The 19,674-nt window shown below is 44.8% G+C and overlaps 1 protein-coding gene across 1 annotated transcript in view; it reads left to right on the forward strand.

The window, feature by feature from the left end:
- Window positions 1-19,674, forward strand: part of LOC144824202 (dynein axonemal heavy chain 11-like) — a 3,356,387-nt gene that overhangs the window by 2,181,461 nt on the left and 1,155,252 nt on the right. The gene's annotated exons all lie outside the window — the stretch shown is intronic.

The raw sequence follows: 19,674 nt of genomic DNA on the forward strand, positions 1-19,674 counted from the left end.
GTTTTAACAATACATTGCTTGAATTTTTAATAGTTAAGTTTAAATTGACATTTAACAGAATGCAAGATTTATAAGAAAACTAGGTACACAACTCATTGATGCATAGCAGATGCATGCCTCAACCCCAAATTAAGCTCACCTCTAGTATCACCTCACAACCTCTTTGCACCACCAACCAGGCTTGATTCAACGCCATCAACTCACATTCACACGCTTTATTTTCACACTTATTTTGTCTGGTCCGATAAAAGCACCTCTCTGAATGTGTAGCTACATTTCCTTCCCCTGTATTTCTAGGTCAATACCATGCACTGGATAGCTGAGTAACTCCCGGCATTAACTCTGCTCATGCCTAAAGCCAAGCCCTGGGAAGCAATGGATTTTATACACTTAGAACACATAACTATTTAATGGTTCATACAGAAAAAAATACCCACTTAAGTTTATAAGTGTCTGTACCAGAATTGCATCCAGCCAGCATCTTTGCATTTCTTCCAGAAAAGACCTGCTTGCAGGAACGTTTTCATGGTATGTTTATCACTTGCCAATTGACTATAAACTATATAATGCAAACAGATAAACTCATAAGAATCATCAGGAGCTCTTATGAGGGAATGACCTGCAAGATAGTCCATGGAGGGCAACTAACAGAATCCTTCAAAGTGAGGACTGCAGTCCGCCAGGGTTATTATTTCTCGCCTTTTCTCTTCCTGCTGGCCATAGCCTGGATCAGGAAGACATTCACAGCAAGACAAAGAAATGTGATCCAGTGGACACATTGGACACACCTTGATGACCTGGACTTCACAGAAGCAAAAGAAGCCCGACAAAGTGTCAGCCACATCACCACAACTTGGTCTCAACATCCACAGAGGAGAGGAAAAAACCAAGATCCTAAAGGCTAACATGGCCAACACATCTGCAATCACTTTTGCAGGCCATGCACTGGGAAGGTTGAGGCCTTCACCTACTGGGAAGTGTCACAGACAGGCAGGGCGGTATAGATGTCAATGTCAAGGAAAGAATCAGCAAAGCAAGGGCTGCCTTCATTCAGCTAAAGATCTGGAGCTCCAAAGGACTAATGCTGCAAACCAATATTATATAAATACAAAACAAGGGAACCCTTATAGTCAGCAGGGACCAAGGGTAGTAGTACATTATCAGAGACAGCGGTCCCTTTCAAAACATATACATATTGATAACCACAAAACTATAATCAGGATTGGGTCTTATACTTGTCCAAATGGGCAGTGTTACGAATTTATTATTAAAAAATTAAACATGGAAAACAATACAGTAACATAAAGTGAGCAGGACATGACGGGTTTTGGAAATCATAAGATTACCTTACCTCAGGCATGTAACTTAAAGTGACTTTTTAGTGAGTTTAGGAATTAACAGTAGTCACAATAAAAACATCTTGTACTCCACAAGAATCACAAATGGCGGTTAGAGTTGAGATGTGGTGTCGACGATGTTTTAATCCCCAAGCGCGGTTATGGAATCATCATCAGGACTATTGACTCAAGGATGCCTGAGAAGTTGCCTGGATAAAGTGGTAGGGTTAAGAGAGAGAGGCGGAAGGGGACAAGGAAAAAAGGAAGTAAGAAGAAGAAATAAAAAGTAAAAGGGAGGCAGTTAGTAAGGGAGAATTCGGCTAGGTAGGAATGCATGCTACATCAGTGTTCTCATGCTCTAATCCCATTGTGGTAGGTATGGGACAACTGAGTCTAAATTTATGCAGAAGGGGGTGAAAGTTACGAGCGAAGGTCCTATGGTGACACCTATATTATGCAGGACGCTTAGGCCGTAAGGGTTGTCACTGAATTTGAAGATATCACATGAGAGGAACAGGGTCCCACCCAAGGTCAGTTGTAGCAGCAAGGGCTGTCTGAATCTGAGTAGGCAGCAAATTGAGGTCACGTAAAGATGCCCAAGGTCTCATCAGGGGCCGCTGGTGCATGGGCGGTAATTGGATGTGCTGGTAATAACAGTAAGGAAAGCCATAAGCGAATGAAAGCCTCAACTAGTTGGTGAGAGGGCACGAATTTGGTGGTTTTACGAGTATGCTTACCGGTGTGATGTTTGATGAGGCGAGCAGGGTCTCGGTCCCATCAGGATCCGGGTGGGGGGGTTCATGTGGCATAAGGGAGATCTGGGTCTCCGCGTTGTCCAATGCAGGAGAATTAAGATAGGCTGTGCGGAGGGCACATACACTGTGTTGAAGGGCCGGAGTACCCGAATGAAGTACACCTGGTCAGGGGCCTATGGGATAGGAAGGGGGAGAGAAGGAATGGGCAGGGTTCAGTAGGGCGTGAGGCAATCGTATCAGGGTACAGAGACTTAGGAGCTCAGAGCTTACCTGCACGATGGCAATGAGGTGAGCGGTCTGGAGGTGATGGAACGCTAAGTGTTCGTGCCAGGTACTAATAACAGTGCGTGAGATTGTGCATGCACGTTCAGCTAAAGATTCGGTTGAAACGTGTGATGGAGCGCATGTGCGTACAACTGAAAGACTAGAGCGGCAATGGCCCGAATTGCACCTGGCACCCAGTGAGCGACATGGTGGGTGCTGTGCACAGCTCGTGAATGAGGCAAAGTGGGAGTGTTGGCAGGTGGGTAGGGAGATTGAGACAGACTGGGGTAAAACATGGAAGCAATACAGAATACACCAGGGTGAGAAGAAATCTGATTAAACAAAAGTAGACTATTATAACTGCATAGAGTACTCATGTTGTACCGGATAAAAAGGGAGACTTTAGTGTTAAATTCACAGTAACAAACAGTGGCATGGCCCACCGTATGTCTTCGTAGTACAATAGTCAATTTCACAGGAGGGGAGCCATCCTGTCTAGATCTGAGTCTAAGTCCTTGTTAAAGCAAGTTAGTCCAGTCCTCCAATGCGATTTAATCCAGTGTGGAGACTTTTTGTGCGCAAGATCCATTTAAGTTCCTCCTTGTTTAGGATGCCACTGATGTCAGAGTTGCAGGGCAGTGATTGGATTACATTGGTTACCTCTTCTGTATGTCCTTGGAGGGTGAAATGTTCCACAAGTGGTGCATTGGGCGTGTGGCATCTCAGACGGCTTCGGTGCTGACATATTCTGATCCTGATTTTTTGCATGGTTTGCCCAATTTAAACCAGATTACCCAAAAGCCTGAAACAATGAGGAAAAGACTGTATGTGTCACCACATTCTCTCCAAATTCTAACTCAGTCAAAAAATGTATTTTAAAACATTGGCCTGTACTCAATGCTGGGAAATTGAAATTAGAACGCCCACTGTTTGCCTTTAAAAAGAACAAGTGCATAAAAGATCACTTTTAGTCAGAGCAGATCTGGCCGGTTGTAGTGTTTTTCATTTAACAGCTGACACCTAGAAATGTGTGTATGCAAATATTGATGTAACCCTAACCAATTTCTCCAACTGTAACACCCAAAATGTTATCTATGCTATCGCATGCTCATGTAATCTGGTTTACATTAGGCAAACCACGCAAAAAATGTGGTCAATAATATAAAGCTCACAACAGCACATTACAGATGATTAAACAAACTTCATTCCATGAGATCACACTTGACACTCATTGTGAATGAAAAACATTTTTTGAAAATCTCACTGGTTAACACAAAAGTACATTACACCAATTTTTACATAGACCACACATATTTGAACACATACATACATATATTGCATATACTATTCATCACACTTATTGGATGACACAAGACATGACGTAGACAACAAATTATACAATTAAAAAATGAACTAGCTCAAATTCCAAAATTGAAAGACGTGGAAAATACAAAAGTAAAACAGAAAAAAGAAGAAGAGGCCCAAATTGGATGCAAATTATTTGAAAAACAATTTTTTGGTCTGGGCAGTGAGCAAACAGTGTTTTATTCAGGATACCCATGCAATTTCATTAGTCTTTTACGTGTAATCTCATGGAATGAAGTTTAATTAATCATCAGCATTGGCATGCATGTTGTTGTGAGCTTAACATTCAGACATCTAGCATAAAACTTAAAACACAGTTCCGAAATCTCTTAGTCATCTGTTGTGTGACTTTCAATAGTACTCCCCATTTACTAGCCAACAGAAAATGCTACTCTATTTAGTCAAAAATACACAAACAATGAATCAAATGTAATGAAACATATTAAACACAGCTCAAAACTCATTTGGATGTATAATACCCAGGAACAAAGTCATGTAGTTGGCAAAATGTTCCCGCCTGAAAATAGCATACCTTTAACACACTACCCTCTTCTACAGAGACAAGTGAACACCTTAGCCAGACCATATTGCACCCTCAGGCACCTAGCATCGCACCAAAGACATATAATTTTCAAAACACTTCGACCCCAAAACTGGAGTACGGATAGACAGAAAAAGGACAGTGAATATGTCATATTGATACAGGTGGAACAGATGTATGTATGGACAGGAAGCAATCAAGCCTGTGTGTATTCAGCAGGAACTGTACAGTCACTGCATCATGACTGTGTTCTGAACACCGTAAAAAGTACATTTATGGCAAAGTTGGTACAAGAAACACAAACAGGGTTAAGAAAAGGAATGCACGCATATTGTCCACTGTAGAAGACAGTAGCAAACCTCAAAGCAAAATCGTTAATGTGTATGGCACGGTGGGAATAGGATGGAACACCAGTCTATACCCAAAAACTAACAGGAAATTCTGCAGAAATCACAGATTGAAGGATGTAAACAGAGTGGGTAAGTCAGCCTGATGACAGAGCCATCAGTTGAAGAATAATATAGAAAAGAAGCATAAATGAACTGTATGAAAGCATACAAGGACAGAGTCAAAGGGCAGCAATGCAGGGACTGGAGCACCCAGGACTAATGGGGCCTGTTAGAGCTTGGAGGAACAACTGCAACTCTGGCAAAGTTGTGTTTCCCTCACTCTAAATATCGTCGGGGAAGCACTTGCTTGTCAATGACAGACCCTCAACTGAAACTCCCATCAGAAACCTCTGATCTGACAGCCCGTCTACCACAGATCAGTCAGATCTTAGTGACAGTCACCCAGCCCTATTTATGAAGGGCTGACTGTCTCTATATCCTGGTATAGCCATGCAAGGCATACCAGACCCAGCCATGGAAAGTGCCCAGTGTCCCCACAGACAGGAAGAAAAAGATTTAGGACCTGATTTAGATCTTGAGGATGGCTTACCCCATGACAAAGATGACAGATATCCCCTTTGCTGAAACATAAATCCTAATATATCCTATGGGGTTTATATTTCAGCGGACGGGATATTCGTCACTGTTGTGACTAAGTAACCTGTCTGTCAAGATCAAAATCAGGCCGTTCCTTTTTTGTTTTCCAAGTCTCACCTCCTTTGGGGGTTTATTATTGGTAAATAAAAAACGTAGCTGGGAGTAGTATAAAATGTTCTCACTATGCAAAATGTTACGATTTTCAGGGGTGCTGAAAACGCCCTCTTGGCAGGCAGAGGTATCTCCTACTGCTTGATGGAGATCTCTAAATATAGCCTAACAGACCTCCTAAATCACAAATGACTGAAGGATTGAAGCATAAGAGACAAGCATTTGGAACTTGAGTGTCAGTTGAACCTAAACCCGGAGAACTATAACCACAAGAACCTGCACTATTAGATTCACTGGGAATCAACATACTAGAAGTCCTGGAAAAAAATCTCCAAAAAACCTGCTTGAGCAGGACAGTCATTGTGAAGAAAGCCATCAGTCCACCAGGATCAGTCCAGCTGAACATCTTACTTCCTCACCTCCTCAGCCGCATGTCCAGCTTCCTCACATTCTCATACACATGATGAACAAATCTCATCCAACAACGATAACATGTCTACATAGAGCTCAATGGATAAGACCAACTACAATCAGGACACAAACCATTCCATCCACAAAAAAGCTACTATGCCCAAATTGTTGATGAATGCCCATTTAATGATCAAACACAAATACAACATCTTTGATGTACTTATGGATACAGAAACAGACATATGATTCATTATAGAAACCTGGTTGGGAAAAGATATGGCTCCAGTACTTCATGAAGCTATCCTATTGAAGCAATACTATCTGGATATCAATCTGTTACATACACAGAAAAGATTTGTTAGCATTCACCAAGATGGGAGAGATAACAAAGGTTGGGAAGTTCTTCTTACGAGATGCAAACTCAGCTGCACTTTCACCTACAACGTCCTTTTACTCTGCAGAACGCCACTGATCAAGTGAGTCTTCTTTACTTCTGCTTTCTTGGACATAGAGTCTGTATCCGATCTATCAACTGTCCATTATATGTATACTTTGTGACCTAATCAACTAGTTATTTATACAAAATATGCCTCAACCAAAATGCCTTTATATCAGAACTAAACACACGCAACTTACAATCGATCATCCTTATCCATATTGCAGGTCATACATTGGATGTATTATTCTCTGACCTGGAAAATAATCAGTATTCAACAAGATTCCCTATCGCATGAACCACTCATCACACAATCACCTTCAAGATCACTGCTAACATATCTACTGAATTCTACCACCCCAAAACAACTTACTGACAGACCTGGAAACAAATTAAACATACAGGGGTTGGAATCATACCTAATCACAGTAAACTGGAAATTATAAACTCCCTAGGAAAACTCCTTGATTGATGACCACAACATTTGTCATGCTATCCCCAAAAAGAACTTCAAAACAAGGCAAAACGATTGTGATTGCTCTGTGGATGAATGATGAGTTGAAAAAGAGAAATGTTCATATCTCCAAATTTCAATAGCGATGACTCAAATCCAAGAACAATAATGCAAAAAGAAAAATGTGTCTGCCAAGAAACAATAGAAACAATAGAATGTACAAATCATACATAAAGAAAGCTGAAAACTCCACTACTCAAGCAGGATTTACAATGCCAAATACCTGCCCAGTAACTTCATAAACTTCTATCAGAATTTTGTATTCCAAAAAGCTGTAAAAAAATTCTCTTCCTCATCCTAAACATGACTTGTAAAATAAACTAGCATCATATTATTTAACCAAAGCGGACACATTGGATTCTCATGTAACAACCAAGAGGACCAACTGCTCTCCTAATAAACAACCAAAAACAATAACAGTTGTAAATCTCCATCTGCATCATCCTTTCAAGAGATTACAACCTCAAAATCTGAAGACCTGCTAAAAGTCAGCAGGCCAACTGGCTACCCATCTGACCCTTGCTCCCCACAAATTTTCATTAAGATTCTTTTATCTCCATCTCCTGCTATCCCATTCAAAAATATTACTAATAACTCCTAAACACAAGATTTTTCTCAGAGGTATTGAAGAGAACATACATACAGCCATCCCATTATTTAAGAACATCTTAAACCCACAAGACCTTTATCAGCTACAAACCAATCTCCAAGGCCCTTCCCTTGCCAAACTTTTGGAGAAAGCGGCATGTCGTCAGATCTCTTAATTTCCAGAAGGAAACCAACTAGTCTATGACTTATGAACAACAGGAATGCCGCTGCCCGCATCCCACGCAGGGGGACATTGGCAGGGCAGCCACCTTAGTGGCCACTAGTCATAGCCCCCCCCCCCCTGTCCAGGGCTTCGAAGGAGGCACGGCGAGCCTCGTCTGCCCCTCCCCGGGGTCTCCATGACCCGCGGCTAGGGGAGGGCCTACCGGTGGGGGCCGGCCAGTTACTTAAGCTCCAGCCGCCCCTAGCTCTGCCTCTGTTCCTGCTTCTGTTCCTGTCCGCCTGCCTGAGCGCTGCACGTCGTCGTCCGGTTAGGGATCACCGTCTGTTCTAGGTGAGTGCCACGCTCTCTCCCCCCCCCCCGCCCCGTCCCTGGGTCAAGCCCAGGTTGCACAGGGGCCTGTGGTTGGATACCACGGGGGGGAAGACGTGGCCAAATTGCGGTCTCGATCGCCTGGTCAGGCGGGCGGTGGAGCACTTCGAGTTGTTTCTCGTGTTATAAATCAATCCCCGTGCTGTACATGTGCCGAGGAACTTCGTTCTCCTCAGCTGCTGTCCTGGTCGGTCCCTGACCATCTGTACACACAAGAGGCATGTGAACTCGCATGAAAGCCCCGCACAAACACTAGAGGTGTGCACCGTCTTCCGGAGTTACAGGGCGATCTGGAGGCAGACGGGTACAGTAAGGGTACCTCTGCGGCAGACTGGTACAGTAAGGGTACCTCTGCCTGGCACAGTAAGGGTGCCTGAGCCAAGGACCAGGAGCCGCAGGAGGCTCCGGGAAACCGCCACGGCGCCCCGTTAGTCATTTGGGCGGTCGGGGGGCCTGAACCGACCGGGTGTGTGCCATACCGCTCCGCCCTGAAAGGGGGGGCGGGAGTATAAGATAAGGATCTACAAGGTGCTGCACTGTCCGAGGGATGTATGACGTTACAACGCACACTTTTACAACGCATACCTTTACAACGCATTTTTTACAACGCAACATCCATTACAACGCATTCCATTACAACGCATGCCATTACAACGAAATTGTAAAAACTACATTTACAACGCATTCCATTACAACACATACTACCTTTACAACGCATACCATTACAACGCATTACATTACATTGCATGTTTGGTAAGTATTGGATAGTGTAGGGGTAAAATTTACTATTCTAACTCCAGGGGGTGCAACAGTAGGGTAAGTGTTGGATAGTGTAAGGGTAAAAATTACTATTCTAACTCCAGAGGTGCAACAGTAGGGTAAGTGTTGGATAGTGTAGGGGTCAAAATTACTATTCTAACTCCAGGGGGTGCAACAGTAGGGTAAGTGTTGGATGGTAATGTTATGCGTTGTAATGGTATGCGTTGTAATGACTGAGTTGTAATGACATGCGTTGTAGTGGTGTGCATTGTAGTGTCATGCATTGTAATGGTTGCGTTGTAAATGCATGCGTTGTAATGGATGTTGCGTTGTAAAAGTTTTGTAATGGTAGTGCGTTGTAATAGTTGCATTGTAAAGGTTGTTTCCCCTGTCTGAGCGTCGACTCACCGTGCTGGCTGGCTCACTGGGCAAGCGGGACAGCAAGGGGCTGCCTGCCTTGGATCGCCCGTAAGATAACCCATCAAACGTCATACGCTTGTTGTATGAAAATAAACCTGCAGCAGTTCTTACCCATAAACAATGTGTCCAGTGTAATCATTATATGGGCAAAATGTGTAAGATGTTGGGTGGAAGCGGATGACGGTGTGTGCACTATCTGTCAGGAAGATGGATCATCTGCCCTACTTGCAATTTAGGATGATTTATTTATTTATTTATTTCAATTCAATTCAAAAACTTTATTCGGAAGCATGTAAATCATGTCCATAAAAGTACATACATACAATACATGTTAAAAGAAAATACACTTTGACAATCGCAATCAGCTACAAATACAGTAAGATACATATAACAATCAAATGACACACTTAAAAATGTTCCAATAAATAAGATGGAATAAAAAATTTGATAAATATGTTTAAAAAATCATGCATTTCCTATAGCTGATGGCCCTAAGTAAAAAACTAGCCGTGTAAAAACAGATGTCAGGGTGATGCAAGTTAAAAAGTAATTTCATTGCCGCTTTAACAGTTCTTGCTCCAAATTTGATAAATAAAGGTTTTAAAAAGAATTTACGACATTCGCTATACAGGTTACATATAAGTAGAAAGTGCTCTGTGCTTTGTTCCGAAATATTGTCGCACCGACATGGACCAGTAGGGCGCTTCTTAATCTCAGGGAATGCAACCAATAGGTGGACCGTACCCATCCTCATCCTGGTGAGAACAAACCGGTGTTGCCCTTTAGTCACCTGGATGAGGTAAGGGTGTAGGCCCACAAATTCATTCAAATGGTTATAACGTATACAAGTGGAAAGTTTAAGATCATCCGTAGCTCGTCTTTCTGCACAATGATTTAAGAAAATTGATTTCAGACTCTCCTTAGAGAGATCCGAGGCAGAACAGTGATCTAATGTAACGTTAAGCCCAAATACACTAGAGAAAGAATCAATTGTGTACTTGATCCATGGGATTTTAAGAAAATAGTCTAGGCGTAAACAATCCTCAATGATGGCCCTATTAAATGAGGTTTCGTCTTTCATCCAGACTGAACGCCACAACATCAAAGGTCTCAACAGTAATAGATCGTTTATATGGTGTATTCCTAGTTCTTTATGGACCAAACTATTAGCAGTAGAGGTCGGGAGACACAGCAATTTTTTCAGGAACATATTTTCTTCTACCTGTAGGGATTCTACCCTGGATACCCCCCAAACCCCTGCTCCGTAGAGGGCAGCCGAGAGACACCTAGCTTCAAAAATCTTAAGCATTTCTTTAGGCCTTCTACTACCTAATTTACTTGCAAAAGCAAATATTCCATTGGCACTCCTGATCATTTTGTCGCGCACCACCTTGTGCTCGACATCCCAGTGGCCATTTTTGGAAAAGTTAACTCCCAGGTAGCAGAAGTTTTCCACAGACTGCACCACTTGGCCGTCAATGAGATACCTATAGGGCTTTTTAATTTTTACCTTACTAGCTCCGCACTCCATCACAAATGTCTTGCTTTTATTAATGACCAACTTTCTTTTCTCAATGAAGGCCACAAATTTATCTATCAAAAGCTGTAGACCCCGGGGAGTCCTAGAGAGCAACACAGCGTCATCCGCATAGAGTAACACGGGGATGGTACTTGTGTTTACTCTAGGTGCGTCAGCTGGCGCCCTCTGTAAGATCAAGTCTATTTCATTAATAAACAGAGTGAAGAGCAAGGGTGCCAATACACACCCTTGTCTGATACCTCTCCTGACCTTAAATTTATCTGTGCATTCGCCCGAAGGCCCATACCGGACACTCGAGCTAAGCCTCTCGTATAAACGGGCCAGGAAATATATAATTTCCCTGGGTGCTCCCATTTCTAGCAAGGTAGTCCATAGTATGGCGTGATCCACCAGGTCAAAAGCGCTGCTCAGATCAGCGAAACAGAGGTAAAGTGAACCCTTTTTTGCACGGGTGTATTTCCCGATCAGTAGCTCCAGATTTAAGCATTGTTCAATGCAACCCCTCCCTTTCCTGAACCCATATTGGCAGTCTGTCATTATTTTATTAGACTCTGCCCATTCTTCCAATCGGACGAGGAGTACACGGCTCATGATCTTGACCGACGAATCCAACAACGAGATTGGCCGGTAGTTTTTGGCGTTTCCTCGGTCCCCTTTTTTATGAATTGGAACTATTATAGATTCGGACCAGGTACACGGAATAGTATAGCGAACAGCAGCATTAAAAACTTTGGCTAGTACTGGCCCCCAAGTCTCGGGCGCAAATTTGTATACATCAACTGGTACACCATCGGGTCCCTGGGCCTTACCGCCCTTACTAGCCCTGATGCTACTTAGGACCTCCTGTAAGGTGATATCTAAATTAAGTACTGGCCAAGAGCAACTTATCGGCAACGTTACCATATCGGGGTTAAAAATGGCAGAAAAATGCTGTACCCATGATTCCTTACCCACGTTTGAGGTTAACATGGGAAGTTTATCATCTCTTAAAAAAGGGCTATTTACTGCTGCCCAAAAAAGCGTACAATTATTCGATACAGCCGCTAGATCAAATCGCTCCCAAGCTTCCTCACGTTGTTCAACTTTCCTTTGCCTAAGAGCTAAATTATAGTCAGATCTAAGCTTAACTACAACTGTTTTATCTCTAGGTTTGGTGGATAATGCTTTTTTTAATGTCTTCAATGCCACAGTGCATGCATTGTCAAACCATCCCCTAGCTTTGTAGTTGAAATTTCCAGCAGACCTAGTAAACTTACTACTAATAAAAACATTGATTTTTGTAAAGTGGGAAATACAGGCCTTCATGTTTGATTTCTCATCAATAATAGAAGTAATATCATTTAAACAACAGGAGATAATGCAATTTGAAGTTACTTCAGCCTTATCCCCTGCCCACCTTATTCTAAATCCATTCGGCCTATGTACTTCAATGTTTAAAATAGCACTACTATCTGGAATTATACAAGCTTCCCAAAACCTAGTTTCAATAACAAGACAGTTGTGGTCACTAACCATATGATCTACAACCTTGACATCAGAACTAAAATCAGCTAATTCGGAAGACATGCAAATAAAATCAATCACAGTGTTCGCCCCTCGCCCCACAAAGGTTGGCAAACTATCACCCTTGCCGTCCTGTTCAATCTCTAAAATCTCTAGATCATAGGCGAGTAGGAAAGAGTTTTAAGTTTCTCCATATGTATTGTGTTGGAAGTGCGTAGCTGGCTCTCCAACACGATTCAAAGTACCACACAACCTTTGATTAGAGAGAGGGCAAACAGAAATATTAAAATCTCCAACATATATGTATTCAAAAACCGTATTGGAGGCTTTTATCAATTGTTTGATTGCGACATCAAGTTCTAAAATAACCGTATATCTACTGGCATCAAAAACATTATTGTACATATTAATCAACAGAATGTTTTTGCCTGCATCATCCGCTAACCATAGCAATTGGGAATTATTGCCCACAGTAATATGTTCCTTCACCCGGATTCGCATTTTCACAGAAATCAGAGTTAGCAAACCACCTTTGGCCCTCCCTGAGGTAGTTGCCACTGCTGGTAACTCATAGGCTACAAAACCATCGAGGCCCTTAAAATTTAAACACCAGGTCTCTTGCAAACATAAGATATCAAATGTTCTAATTAGTTCTAGCCACCCTAGTACATTTAATTTAGAAACTAGTCCTGCTATATTCCAACTGGCAATAAGGCAAGTTGTTGACGCCCCCACTAGGGTATTGCAGGATGTACCCACAGACTTAGGCAGTATACTACCAGTTGTAATTAAGGGCTGATGTAAATCTACTCCTGCAACCACTGCGACAGACTCATGTCTGACCTCTTGTCAATCGCAGTTGTTAAGACCAGACAGGGCATCAAATCTATTGTGCAATAGCAGACTTGGGACTAGGGGGGATGCCCAGCGGTTATGCAAATTCAGGTTGTTAATCAAATTGTTATCCCATCCTAATGCTGGCGTTTTTGGTAGGGTTACGTTTTGCTGTTCCCCATGGAAAAATTTTAGTGTTAGGGGAACCACCGTACCTCTTCTACGCTGAGGTGGGAAAATATGTGTTAAAACATTAGGAAGTATATTGGGATGTGCAAATGTTATCGCCACGCAATCCCCTTTAAATCTTTTGGGGCGATTCCCTATCCAGGGAATACGTTTAACTGCTTTGATATCATGCGCCAGTTGCTGTAACCCACCAGGCGCTAACCTCATATTACCAGAGAGCCAGTGAAGGGCCTTACTACTCAGAGAGCTGGCTGACTCGATGATACCGTCATCCAACTGGGGTACATTAGCTAACACTAATACAACAGGTGAAGCTTCCTCAATAAATTGCAGAGGGTCAGTACCGTGGACTTGTGCTTGTGGGATATTAACTATCAACGGGCACCCTTCTACTGTTGTAATATTATGATTAACTTTGGGGGCCGACGTATGGGCTGGATCAGTCAACACACCAGGTATCCCTTCTCCGGCATGATCAACCCCTTCTATAATATTTCTTGTTGATAATGAAGTATTGAGACTACCTATTTCCTCCGTCAGCTTAGTTTGCATACCTCCAAGTCTTTTTACTTCCGCCTGGAGTTTATCTATTTTAGAGATCAGAGGTTTTACAATTTCGATAAGTTTACCCTCTACAACCTCAAGCAGTTTAGCAAACAATTCATCCTCTCCTTTATTTCTTACAGTCCCGTCCCCTACTGCCTTTAGGGGAGCTCTCGAGGAACCTGGAGATAATGTTCTTTTCCTTTTCGCTCTTGGTCTTTGACCACCCTGTTTCTGCTGATTCTTCACACAGGCACGCACAGGTCGAGGTGTGTGCTCTATTAGAGGTAAATCGCTCTCCACAGGACCAGTAACAGTGTCTGGGTCTGAATCAATAACGCTATCAAAGTCTACATCCAAAATAACAGGGGATACTAACGTGATCAGTGGCTGACTGTCAGATTCAATCATTGGTGAATCATTAGTTGAAACCCTTGTGTCCACCATCACAAAAGGACTATCCTCTGCTGACATAGGTAAGGTAGGGCTTAACCTGCGCAAATCTGGTGACTGGCTTAGCCCAAGTGATTCCCTCCTTTGTTCGTTTATTTTCTTTACAGTTTGCACAACATAGTTATCCATGGTATTAGCGGGCACAACAGCAGGTTTCTTTTTAGTTGCCATATATGTAACACGGTAAACAACGGAGCAACTAGATCTTACTTGTGGACGCGTCTCTGGTGAAACAGGGGGTCAGGCCCTGCCCCTGCCTCTTCCTGCCGATGAGGGCCGTAGAGGGCCCGCCCTTTGCCCGGGCTTCGCCCCGGGCGTCCCGCTCGCGTCCCGCGGAGCGGACCTCTGCGCGGATTTAAGCGCCTCCGGGCGCTGGTGTGAGGTCACTGGTGCGCGCCGCCGCTGAGGCTTCCGGGAACTGTGGTCCCGGGGCGGCGGCGCGATGAAATGCCTTGTTTGACTCTCTGGCGGTGGAAACGGCGTTCGTGGACCCCCTCGCTGCTCTCAGGTAAGTCTGGCGTGGTCCCCAAGCTCCGCCGACCTCTGCGCGGATTTAAGCGCCTCCGGGCGCTGGTGTGAGGTCACTGGTGCGCGCCGCCGCTGAGGCTTCCGGGAACTGTGGTCCCGGGGCGGCGGCGCGATGAAATGCCTTGTTTGACTCTCTGGCGGTGGAAACGGCGTTCGTGGACCCCCTCGCTGCTCTCAGGTAAGTCTGGCGTGGTCCCCAAGCTCCGCCGACCTCTGCGCGGATTTAAGCGCCTCCGGGCGCTGGTGTGAGGTCACTGGTGCGCGCCGCCGCTGAGGCTTCCGGGAACTGTGGTCCCGGGGCGGCGGCGCGATGAAATGCCTTGTTTGACTCTCTGGCGGTGGAAACGGCGTTCGTGGACCCCCTCGCTGCTCTCAGGTAAGTCTGGCGTGGTCCCCAAGCTCCGCCGACCTCTGCGCGGATTTAAGCGCCTCCGGGCGCTGGTGTGAGGTCACTGGTGCGCGCCGCCGCTGAGGCTTCCGGGAACTGTGGTCCCGGGGCGGCGGCGCGATGAAATGCCTTGTTTGACTCTCTGGCGGTGGAAACGGCGTTCGTGGACCCCCTCGCTGCTCTCAGGTAAGTCTGGCGTGGTCCCCAAGCTCCGCCGACCTCTGCGCGGATTTAAGCGCCTCCGGGCGCTGGTGTGAGGTCACTGGTGCGCGCCGCCGCTGAGGCTTCCGGGAACTGTGGTCCCGGGGCGGCGGCGCGATGAAATGCCTTGTTTGACTCTCTGGCGGTGGAAACGGCGTTCGTGGACCCCCTCGCTGCTCTCAGGTAAGTATTTATTTTTGACATTTATAAAGCGCACTGTTACCCTGAGGTGTCCTGTCGCTGACTGATCGCTAGTGGGCATGAGCAAGAGGAGTTAATGTGTAAAAAGCCATGTCTTGAGGGCCTTTCTAAATAGAAGCAGGTCGGGGATCTGTCTGAGGCTAGAAGGCGGGGCATTCCATGCCTTGGCCGCTACCAGAGATAGGCTTCTACCTCCCCAGTGGACTTTCCTCACCCTAGGGACTACAACCAGCCCCTGATCCGTTGACCTTAGAAGTCTCGCCGGTCTATACCACTGAAAAAGAGGAGTCAGACAGTGAGGGCCCAGGCCGTGCAAGGCCTTGAAAGTCACGCATAGTGACTTAAAAATAATTCTTTTACGGACTGGAAGCCAGTGTAACATTACCAGGTCCTGTGCAACTGAGGCAAACTTGGGAGTACCCGTAATCAAACGTGCAGCTGCATTCTGCAGGATTTGAAGTTTATCTAAAAGCCCCTGTTGGGCGTTTAGCAACAAGCCGTTGCAGTAATCTAACCGGGATATCACCAGTCCTGTCACTACAGTTTTCCTGTGTTCATCCGGAAGGAATGGTAAGACTTTCCGAATAGTTTTGAGCACATAGTGGGTCGCTGAAGACAGTGCGTTGATATGTGGCCTGAAGGACAAGGTGTCATCCATCAGTACACCCAAGTTTTTTACCTTCGAGACCGGGGAGGGGGGGACCCCATTTCCTCTGGCCACCAGCGAGGGGACCAGAAATTGTCTCTTAACCCAAACAGCAACACTTCTGTTTTTGCTGAATTGAGCTTAAGGCAGTTTCCTGCCATCCAGGTACTAACTTCCCGCATGCAGCATCTGAATCTATCTGCTGTGCTATCCACTTCTCCTGGACGCAGCGACACCACGATCTGGGTGTTGTCAGCGTAGGATGTCAAATTGAAACCGAAGGATCTAATCACTGGCGCCAAAGTCGAGACATAAACATTAAAAAGAGTTGGGCTCAGGGAAGACCCCTGAGGAACTCCGCAGGGAAGCACAAATGGCTCCGATTCAAAGTCCCCTAAGGCCACCGATTGAGTCCTGCTGGATAGGAAGTCCTGCAGGATTTCCAGAGCCTTTCCCTGAATCCCAGAGGCCCTCAAACGGTCCACCAATAGTTTGTGGTGGACCGTGTCGAAGGCCGCAGAGAGGTCCAACAGAATCAGGGCGGCTCTGCCCCCAGCATCCATCACCTTTCTTATGTCTTCGGCTGATTTGATCAGTGCCGATTCTGTGCTATGTCCTGCCCTAAATCCATGTTGGGAAGGGTCCAGCCACTCTTCAGTCCCCAGGAAGGTACCAAGTTGATTATTTAGTATACCCTCCATCATTTTAGCTGGTAGGGGAAGCCTGGCAATAGACGAAAGTTGTTCATGTCGGTTACTTCTAGATTAGTTTTTTTAGAAGGGGCAGAATAGACGCTTGTTTCCAGCGTAGGGGAAATTCACCTTTGGCCAGCATGTCATTGAACAGGGGGGTGAGTCCCGCGGCAATGATAGAGGGAGCTAATTTGGCAATGGTGGCCGGGCAGGGGTCATGAGGGGAGCCGGATTTTATCCTCAATAATCGGTTTGTTACCTCCTCCTCAGTAATAGGGGTGAAGTTTTCAAGGCTATCTGATTTCCTGTTGTTCTCTGGAAGTATTCCTGGGGGTGGAGGTTACTGAGGCATTGATCGTGATTTGGTTGTCAAGGGCATGGAAAATCTTTTCTACTTTGCACAGGAAGAATTTGGCCAAATCTTCACATAGTTGGTGGCTAGATGGTATATCTGCTGGTTTGGGGGCTGCCAAGGAAGACATTGCACAGAATAATTCTCAATGATCTCAAAAATAGTTTACAAAAATAATATAGCTCCGTCACAACTCCTGAACATTTTAGGAGCTATCGCCACAGTACATCAAAGTACAATAATTCTTAGTAATGCACCATTCAGCATCACTCATACTTGGGTTTTCTCTTACGTAAACAAATCCTACCTGATTCATATACCACTTGCCAGGCATCAGCACAATATTTGGGGTTTGAGGACTGGTACAAGAAGACCTGTGATGTATATTTCTTTAAAGCTGTGGTGGACCGGCTATTAGTGACTAGGGCACTGTGAGCAGCTGGCCAGCCATAATCAAAAGTGGGACTTTCGGGTCATGGCAGGCGGCGGCACTGTTTAAATAACTTGAAGGCTTAAGGAACTAGCTGCCAATTTTCTGTGTTGCATTGGCCCTTCCAATTGCTTGCATAGTTGATTCACCATTTCCTGTCCCCCGCCTTTGTTGTTTTTCCCCATCTTGCCTGGTATGCGGACCTTGCTCTTTGAATCTCTGATTAGCTTTGTTGTATTGCTGTTGTTTCCCTAATCCCTTCCTTTATCAGAAGAGGACGAATATGTCACCTCATTCTCAGAGTCTCAGATCTAGTGACTTATTTTCTGCTTAGCTTTTATTCTTCATGGCTCTCCATTTCAAAGCCAGTGAGTATACCTGTTTGTATTCTATCATTGTGAATGTGTTGTGCCTTTCACCTGTACTAAACCCTGTGTGTGCTCTCTGAATAGTGCAAATAGAACAATTGATGGACAGAATGCAGAACAATGTCATATATTCACATGGTCTGGGCCTAAATCCATCGTTTTTTTGCTCACCATGCCATTCCAGTTTGGACCCAGCCATATGCAAATCAGTCTTGACCCTGTGCCCAATGGAAACAGTCCAGCCCGAACTGCCAGGCCAGGTCCTCCCTGGACTGGAAACAAGCATCCTGGCTTTCAGCCCTCATCAGCCAGGATAGCTTGACTCCAGTGGCATGGAGAACACGGGACCCACGTCTGGGCATACCTGTCCAACTCGGGGTGACAAATGCAAAAAGAACAATTGATGGACAGGATGCAGAGCAATGTCATACATTCACCCCAGTACAGAGATCTGGGCCTAAATCCATCGTTTGAACCCAGCCATATGCAAATCAGTCTTGACCCTGCACCCAATGGGAACAGTCCAGCCCGAACAGCCAGGCCAGGTCTGGCCTGGCCTGGCAGTTAGGGCTGGACTGTTCAACTGGAATGGCATGGTGAGCAAAAGAAACGATGGACTCAGGCCCAGTTCTCTGTATTGGGTGAATGTATGACATTGTTCTGCATTCTGTCCATCAATTGTTGTTTTTGCATTTGTCACCCCGAATGGGAAGGGTATGCCCAGACGTGGGTCTCATGCTCTCCATGCCACTGGAGTCAAGCTATCCTGGCTTAAGAGGGGTGAAACCCCGAAAACCAGTCCTAGGATGCTTGTTTCCAGTCAAGGGAGGACCAGGTCCGGCAGTTCGGGCTGGACTGTTCCCATTGGGCACATGGTCAAGACTGGTTTGCATATGGCTGGGTTCAAACTGGAATGGCTTGGTGAGCAAAACAATGATGGATTTAGGCCCAGATCTCTGCACTGGGGTGAATGTATGATATTGTTCTGCATTCTGTCCATCAATTGTTGTTTTTGCCTCTGAATAGTGAGCCATTTACTGGAGTACCTCAATGTAAACTGTGCTGCAACCAAAGAATTAACACCTGAAAGAACGGTGTTAAAGAAGACCTGTGTTCTCTCCCTCTTAAATCAATTGCTCTCCCATGTTGGCATTTGGGTTTCTCTGGTACACCTTGGTTTAGACTGAGCCACATTCTGGGATTGGTGCAAATTGTTGTCAGTACTTGTTGGGCAACACTTGCAAAACCTGACAACCCTTTTCTCATCAAATAATTACTGCATAAAAACAGAAGGCCCACAATGATTTCTCATCTTTTCAACATATAAATTAAACTACTATTAGACCTTATGAACAGTTTTGAACTCACATTCTAGACCGTCTTGAATTATACATAGATCATTTCCAAGTCACCTGTGATGCTCAAATTAGATAACAAAATCAAAGCTCAACACGTGCATTGTAGCTGTAGATCAATGGATGACATGCAATCACCTCAAATTAAATGCTTCAGTATACGAAATACTGACCTGAAGAGAAAGGCAAAGTTATTATCCTGTATCTTTCTGGCCAGGGGGCCTGGGACCTTTCCAAAAATAGCTAAAGATTTCCAAAATCTTGGAATCATTTGTACCTCAAGTGTGAAAGCTGACTCAATCAACGTTATGCAAATGAATGCCCTTAAATGGCATTTGTTCCACTGCTTAGATTTCCTCAAAAAATGCAGCCAGCAACATTGTTGTAATGGCTGCGTTGTAAAGGAATGCC

The sequence above is a fragment of the Lissotriton helveticus genome, chromosome 3_1 (genome assembly GCF_964261635.1).
Source record: "Lissotriton helveticus chromosome 3_1, aLisHel1.1, whole genome shotgun sequence".
Classification (NCBI taxonomy): Eukaryota; Metazoa; Chordata; class Amphibia; order Caudata; family Salamandridae; genus Lissotriton; species Lissotriton helveticus.